This window comes from Poecilia reticulata, chromosome 16 (genome assembly GCF_904066995.2).
Source record: "Poecilia reticulata chromosome 16, P_reticulata-male-v2, whole genome shotgun sequence".
NCBI classification, from domain to species: domain Eukaryota; kingdom Metazoa; phylum Chordata; class Actinopteri; order Cyprinodontiformes; family Poeciliidae; genus Poecilia; species Poecilia reticulata.
In genome coordinates, this window is record NC_088845.1 from 6619187 (window position 1) to 6627359 (window position 8173).

The following is an 8173-nucleotide window of genomic DNA, read 5'->3' on the forward strand; positions in this document are numbered from 1 at the left end:
CCCCTATGGAAACTTTGTAACCTCCCCCGATAGGACGTTTGTGACCCTGTGACCTCCGATACCCTTCAGTCAAATTTGAATTGGAGTTTGAAGGATTCATTGATATTAAACCCCTCCCCCCTTCCTGTGTGTGTGTCCCTGCATAAGAGTGGGTAGGAACCTCTGAATGAAAACAACAGTTTAGCTATTTTACTGTAAATATTTAAGGTAGCATGACTAGTTAGTGCTGACTGAGTTTGTAATTTCCTTCATCCGTTCCGAAAACAGTCACTTAAATTTTAAACTCTATAGATACTTTTCTGTAACACCTGCTAGTGTGATACATTTCAGTAAAAGTTCCTCATCTGTAATTGCATTTCTTAAAGATATGTGGCAAGTAGTAAACAGGCCTACATGAGGCTACTCAAATTTAACTTTTAGTTTTCTGCAGTGAAAATGAAAGACAAACTCTAACATCACTGCCTTTCCAGGATTTGTCCTCGCATCATTGTGAATTCTACTTTGCTTCAGTCTTTTTCCTGCTGTTGAATCAACACTGATCTTCTCAGTGCTTCATGCTTTTTCCAAAATAGTAAAGGTTGGTTGAAACTTATAGATTTGCTTTTTCTTCAACACTTGCTAGTGTGATACATTTCAGTAAAAGTTCCTCATCTGTAAATGTATTTCTTAAGAATATGTGACAGGGACTAAACAGGCCCAGGTGAGGCTACTGTTCATATTTATCTTTCAGTTTTCCCCAAAGTTTAAAGTTTTTACACTGCACCACCACGCTTCAAGAGTTGCTCCAACAATTGTTTTGTTACCTTTAAAATTACGTACAGCTTTTGTCTCTGACTTATACGTTGTTTGTTTTTTGACACTAATGATTCTTTCCTTCCATTTGTTATCTTACATGCTTAAGTGTGTTCACTAACAAAATATAGTACACCTGTAGTTGTTAAGGTTTCACTACTAAAAACATATAAATGATCAATGTCAACCATCAGTCTGTATTAAAGTATTTAGTACAATTTCTATTTATTTAGATTTGATGTTTTGATGTGAGCACTTAGATTTCTATCGATTTATTGAATAATGCTCTATGTAAATATTTATCAAACTGAATGATCATTCAGGTTTTATATAGTTTTTGCTTTCCTTTCAATGTTTGTTGCACAAATTCAAATATATGCTGGCTATCGACCAACAATTCAATCAGTGAATCTTAGTTTTTTTTTCTCAAGTAGCCCCTCTCACAGAGACTTACTTTCATCTTCTGACACTTGGTCCTACTTATAATTACATTGACTTGCTATTGCTACACTTTACCTAATAATAAAACATGCTCACTACACAACCAGGCTCCGAGAGTTCGTCACAATGTGGTAAATTGTTTTGTTACCTTTAAAAGTATCTACAGCTTTTGATGCTGTCTGTTCACTAATGTTCACTAACAGACAGTAACTGATAAGTAACTGTAAGTAATAAGCTTATAAATGATCAATGTGAAGCATCAGTATGTGTTCAAGAAGATCATATCAGTCAGACTTCGTAAAATATGATACTCAAAGGAATCCAAATTATAGTTCACAGAAAGGTAATGTATCCTTTTTAGGGAGCTTCGACTGTATGAAAGGAATGATTGAAATATACTATGAAAATATTCTATTTGCAGAATCCTGATAATAAAACTTCAATTGTGAACTGAATGATTAGATTGCAATTAGACACAAAATAATCGACTGTTAATTAGTAATCATACTATGGAAATGACTAGCAAGATCTGAACAAACAAGAAACTTGACTACCTCAAGAGATTTCACTCGTAATGAACCGTCTGACTTTCTTTAGCCGACTAAATTTAATCTTACCAAATTTTTGCCGAAGAGCAAACAGGTACTGAGTTTGAAGCGCAGGTCAGATGCCTCCAGCCGTCTGCTAAAGCTAGACTCCGGCGTTCCTCACTGTAAAATAAAACATTCTGCTTAATGAAAGAGTTCAAGTGAACATCACTTAATTTTCATCAACTTGTTGTTTGTACTCATCTTAAACAAGCGGCAAGAACTTTTGGATTTAAAAAAAAAAAAAAGATGCTTTACAAGTTTATCTATTTAAGTTGCGTCTGCAACAACTAGAATAAAATAAAAAGTGAACAATTTGAAAGTGGTGAGAATTTTGGGTGGTAAATGTTTAACATTTTAACATACACAGACATTACTCCATTTCTACTCAAGCAAACCGAGAGGTTTTGAACAGTACAACTATGTCATGTAATGACATGTAGTAAATATATTGCTGCTGCTGTAAGCAGAAAGTAAAATAAATTTTGCATTGAATAATATTTTGGATGAGTTTAAGAATATTGTTTGCCAAAATCACACAATGTAACTACACTTGTCTTTTACATGTTGCAGTAATTGAATCTTTTGAGACAATTGGTTTGCATAAATTTAAGTAACCTATTTTTCTGCTCCACATACTTGGCTAACAATGTTCCAGTTAGCTTCCCAGTCTGAACTTCTGGACAATGTCTTGATTCAGTCAAATCTTCTATCCTGTATCTCCTGTACTCTGATATTCTACAGAATTCTTTCTGTGAAAGCTTTGCTTGCTGGTCTTCTTCATGCTTTGAATGCAGTATCTGGTTTCTCTTACTTTAACCCACCCAACTTGCACCTGATTGGCATGTTAGCCTTTCGATTCCCTCCCAGTGAGGCGGTGCTTCACAAAGCAAGCTGTTTGTCAAACTGTTGATCTCCCTCAGAAGACATGGTGCCTGAGTTTTAGACACTAGTTGACAGCTCATCCAGCTTTTTACTAAACGGCAGTCCTAAAAGTATGTATCTTTAATATATCAAATAAAAGTATACTTTAAGTGAACAAAATATGAATGAATATGTATGAACTTTTAAGTGCCTTAATAATCTTTTACTATTTATTAAAATTGCATACAATAAAAAAAGGATAATCATGATGTAATTTTTAAAAAAGTACCCAATCCATTTTCAGATGTGAGGTAAAAACCTTATAATCAACGGCATTAGCTCCAGTTCACACTCCAGACCAGATGGTGGCGGTATTGCACACTCATTTATTTAAAAAACGGCACAAAGAAAAGAAAAAACTTGAAGCAGGTAAGATAACAGACGCTGTTCAAATTCGCCATTTTTACTCGCATAATATTGCCTTAAAAGTAGAGAGGGCCTTGACAATAGTTACTAATTTTGGTAAATTCAAGCGGGTGACGTCCTAATCCGAGTTAGACGACAACACAACGGGACAACAACCCATGGAAATGAAATGTGTGTCACAAAAGGAGCCCGGGGGGGGGAAGAAGGCTGCTAAGTGTTGCTAGCTGGTGGTAAGTTTGCTTATTAATTATCTTCATTTAATTATAAACAGTGCAGTAAAGATATATAACTGCATGGAGGCTGTTTGTTGCGACTTATACTTTAATTCATAAACTTAAGCTGGTTTTAATTAAGCTCCATAAGACAGAGAGACTTTGATATTGTGAGGTGGTTGTTGTTCTAACTCGTTCATCAATGATTTTATCTTCAACATATGTTTGCAGTCTAACTGAGCAAATGAAGATGAAAGAGGGTGTTAGAAAACCTAAAGACTTTCTCTCTCAGAAGAAGCTCTGACTCCACCAGATCACCAACCAGCTGTAAAGATGAACCTCCACATCGTCTTCATGATGTAAGTTTGTTTTTTCAAGGAGGAGGAGCTAGCTACATTTTCAACAACAAAAACTGGTGTGTTGCCAATACTAAGTGCTTAATAAACATGATTTGATTTAAAGGTAACTGGAAATAATTTTTCTCTTCTTGTTAATCTAACATTTATCTTTTTTTATTTGTTGTTGGCTTTCAGGGTCCTGTAAGTGACCTGTCCAGGGTGAACCCTGCCTCTCATCTGATGGCTGCTGGAGATGGGCACCACCAGCCCCCCTCACCACCCTGCAAGGATCAGTGTGTTCAGAACATGGATGGAAAAATTTTAAGGTAGTTTGTCTCCTTAAGTCCACACTTAAAACAGCTTCATAGTTAATGCCAACATCAACTGATTCTATGACATTGCTGACTATTTTTTTCTACTTCTAACATAAACAGGCAAAGACACACAGAAATGTTTTTCCACCCCAGGCATCCTGTCCCAATCATCATCAGTTCTTATGATGTCACATACATGGGGAGTCCACAACGTCTTAAAATTTTAAGTATCATGTTTTATTTGCCATTTTTCTGTTCTCTTTAAATACAAATGATTTCTCTGTTTAATTGCTCTATTGTTCTTTTTTGTAGGTTTCTGTAAGGTGCAGTGAACGGGAATGTTCTGTCGTTGATCTTCATTTTCATGTTTTATTGTCACAGTTAAATTTTCATGTTCATGTGTTCACTTTTGATGTGTAAACTGATAATTTATGTAAAGTTCATAAAGTTGTGAGTAAAATTGGAGAATTTTAAAATGTCTGTAATAAAATATTAATTACCTTGGGGATCTTGTGTAATAAATCTTTCCATGTAATTTTAGCCTAAAACAATGTAAGTACTGTAGTGTAGTTATGCATGTCATGTACAAAATAGGTACGTCGGAATAAATACGAATTAAGAGTAATTAAAATTGTAGTTTATCATCAATAGCAGGAAATCAAAAACAGAGTTTCTCAGCAATGGGCATGGCAACTTAGGGGAAAAAGATAAAAAAGGACTTTTTTCACAGGCTTTTATTTTGAAATTGCACATTAGATCTAGTTGCCACTTTCAGGTTCTGTTCTAGAGGTGTCCCTCTGTCATCCAGAAGTGGTAGCAGTCTTTGGAAACAGTTTCTCAGCAATGGGCATGGCAACTTAGGGAGAAAAGATAAAAAATGACTGTGAAAATCTGTGAACTCACAAGAGTTCACAGATTTTCAAGAGAAGGAGAAAGAGAGCCAACCTGACCATGTTGAAGTCCGGTTGGCTTCTTAGCAGGATTTCTCAGAAGAAATGATAGACTTTGCTGCAGGATCCATCCCAGAGAATTTGGAGAACATGCAGGATTGTAAAAGGAAAAAGCCAAAGCTTTCAATTTGGAAAAGAATGCAAAACTTTATGCGTTTGAAGAAATCGAAAAAAGAAAGAAAAGAAAAGAGTGAACTAAAATAAAGAACATCTTGCTCTAGCCATCCTGCCATGCGACACTCCGTCATGAGGAGATTTAGAAAGGCCAGTTTTTTCCCTCCCATTTACCAACTAAAACAGTGTTTCTCAACCCTGGTCCTCACCGCCCCCCTGCTCTGCATGTTTTAGATGTGCCTCTATTCCAGAACAGCTGATTCAAATGATTGGATGGCCATCAAGTACTGCAGAAGCTTGTTAATCACCCAGAGATACAATTCAGGTGTGTGGCAGAAGGGAAATACCTAAAACATGTAGGACAGTGGGGCAGTGAGGACCAGGGTTGAGAAACACTGAACTAAAAAAAAAGATTCCCTCCTAACCAAATTTAAAAAAAAATTCAAACTTTAAGATGAATTTGAAATAGAAAAAAAAGTGGGCAGCACGGAGATGCAGTGGCTAGCACTGCAGCTGCACAGAGAGGATGTGTCACATCTTTGCTGTGTGGAGTTTGCATGTTCTCCCCGTGCCTGCGTGGGTTTTCTCCAGGTGCTCTGGTTTCCCCCCACATCCCCTAAAACGTGTAGGTTAGGTCAATTGGTCAATGTAAATTGCCCCCAAAAAGAGTTTAAGAAACTGCAAGAATTGGCTTAAAAAAGTTACCTAAGAGTCATGTAGGATGCGAAACGTCGATCGCGATTGACCGGTCGATCGCGGAAAGGTTTTGAGTCGATTTCGGCAGGTGACAAACTGAACGCCGCCAGGACGCTGAGTCCAGCACTTCCTCTTCTGATAGGCTTATCAAAAATATTCACTAAGATCCTAAACGTTTGTAGCTTCATTAAAAAAGAATAATTATAAAAAGTCAACGAAACGTGTTAAAATTAATAATCTCAGTAATTATTGTTTCAACAAGGTGTTGCTCAATTCTGTGCGTTTCGGTTCCATTAACAAACAAACAAAAATAAAACCGACTCAAAGACCGACTGACGAACAGAGTAGGAGTTTAAATTAGCTACTCAACCACCGCTGTGTTCATGAGAGGCTTATTAATAATCGAGAAATAAATATCAAGTGTGGAAACCTGATATGTAACGGACTGAATATTGTGTTTTTAATGTAATCTTTGCTCGGCTTGCGGGGTGCAGGCGGTTGCCACGGCAATGGGTGTGCTTAAACGACAAAGAGACCGAGAGTAAAAAGGTAGGAGATGTTTCCAGTTGATAGTCTGTTCGGGTTGTTTTACCTTTGTTTACCTTTGCTGTGGCTCATTACACCTGCTGTAGTTTCTGAACATTCAATAAACAACAAAATTGGACTAATTACCTCGTTCGTTTGTGAGCACACGTCACAACAAACATCAAATAGGACAAATATATTTCATTAAGTTTTAACAAATTTTACCGCGATAATTATGTGAAATTAAATTAATTATATCCCGACCTCAGAAGATTTGCCTTTACCTTTATTGGGCTCTTTGGTTCCTCCTATCAGTCTGTAGTTTCTCATATTTCAGTCATCAAACCAAATTTCAGATCTGCCATGACTGATTGATACCTGCTGGCATCAGGTTTGCAACCAGCTTCTGACTGAGAAACCAGGAAGCTGTTCCCAGTGTCTGAATCTCACTGAGGAAGAAACTGGATTAGGTTTTCTGTCACTTTATTATTTCTGCTATAACTGATGTATATTCGCATATAAAATAAGTCATAGAGTTTAATTTGCAATTTTTATGTCTTTGTGTCATGAGGTAGATCTCAGGCGGCTGGTGAGAGAAAAAGTAGATCTTTCTCCACAAGTTTGAGCACCCCTGATCTAGGCTGTAGACCAACACGGTTATCCTGGATTCAATTCCAAATCTTGGGCAATATGCTGCATGTCTCTCCTCCAAATCAATTAGTGTTAATGAAAGGCCCCTCATGGAGCGCTGAGTCGTACGTAAAAGCGTCCGCCATCTTCTATGTGGCAGCAGGGCGATCAGAGCTCCTTAAGTCCTGTTCTGTGGACTTATTTCAACCGTTTTACGAAACAAACTGGATTCATTAGCAATACCTTCCCCAGGTAAGGATGAAAGATCAGAATTACTTGACTTTGCAGACAGAAATTCGCTTCTAAACAACCGGAAAATATTTACTATGTACCTAAATTGGCCCGAAATAACCGCTGATTGTTAGCGTAGCAGCTAACGTTTTCATACTGTTTTCTAATGAGAGAGAGCTGACGAGAAACAGCTGTTAGAGGAGAAGTTAATTAAAAACCAGAGGATTTAGTGAGGAAAGATCAGTCAGGATCAGAGCTGGAGCTGCTGTTCTTCAGTCTTTGTTTCCCAGCTCAGCTTCACCATGTCGGTATTTAACTATAAAGATGCTACGAGTCAGAGCCCAACATGCTGAAAATGTCTTTTTCTGAATGTGAAGGAAACGTATACAAAACATTGATTGTGTGTATTTTCTATTACACTTTTGGATAATTTCACTTTTATTCTTGGCTTTAGCCTGTGAACCAGGACGTCTCAGAAGTATGGAGTGAAAATAGTCTCAAAATATCTGTGCGTGTGTAAAAAATATCTTTTTGTGTGTAATACTCAATTTGTTGTTATTCTATTGTTATATTGATGTCTATGATCGCAACACCAACACGTGAGTGAAACAATGACTGGGGGAGCCTACTATAAAGTACTCGGGACCACATCTTTACAAATATGGATGTGTAATAATAGAGTATGGAACAAATTGGCAAACCAAATTGAAGCGTCTATTCTATGCACCTTATATATGAAAAAAGTTTTAAAATAGGCCATTTATTGAAGGTGGACCTTATACTGCGGAAAATATGGTAAAAAATCCATTGCAGACACATGTGATTTTCTGACTGAAAAAAATACAACAATCATCAACACTTTATTTACTTCTGAGGAGAAAACAAAATAACACCGGATATTGATGCTGTGGTTTTTGCAAATATTTGCATAATAAGGAAGTGAAGCACAGTAAATGGCCTTGAAGGAAAGGAACGATGCAAAGCAGGATTTCACTGTTAAACAGTGGCAGAACCAGAAATTAATTTACAAGTGGGCAAATAATTTACTATGTC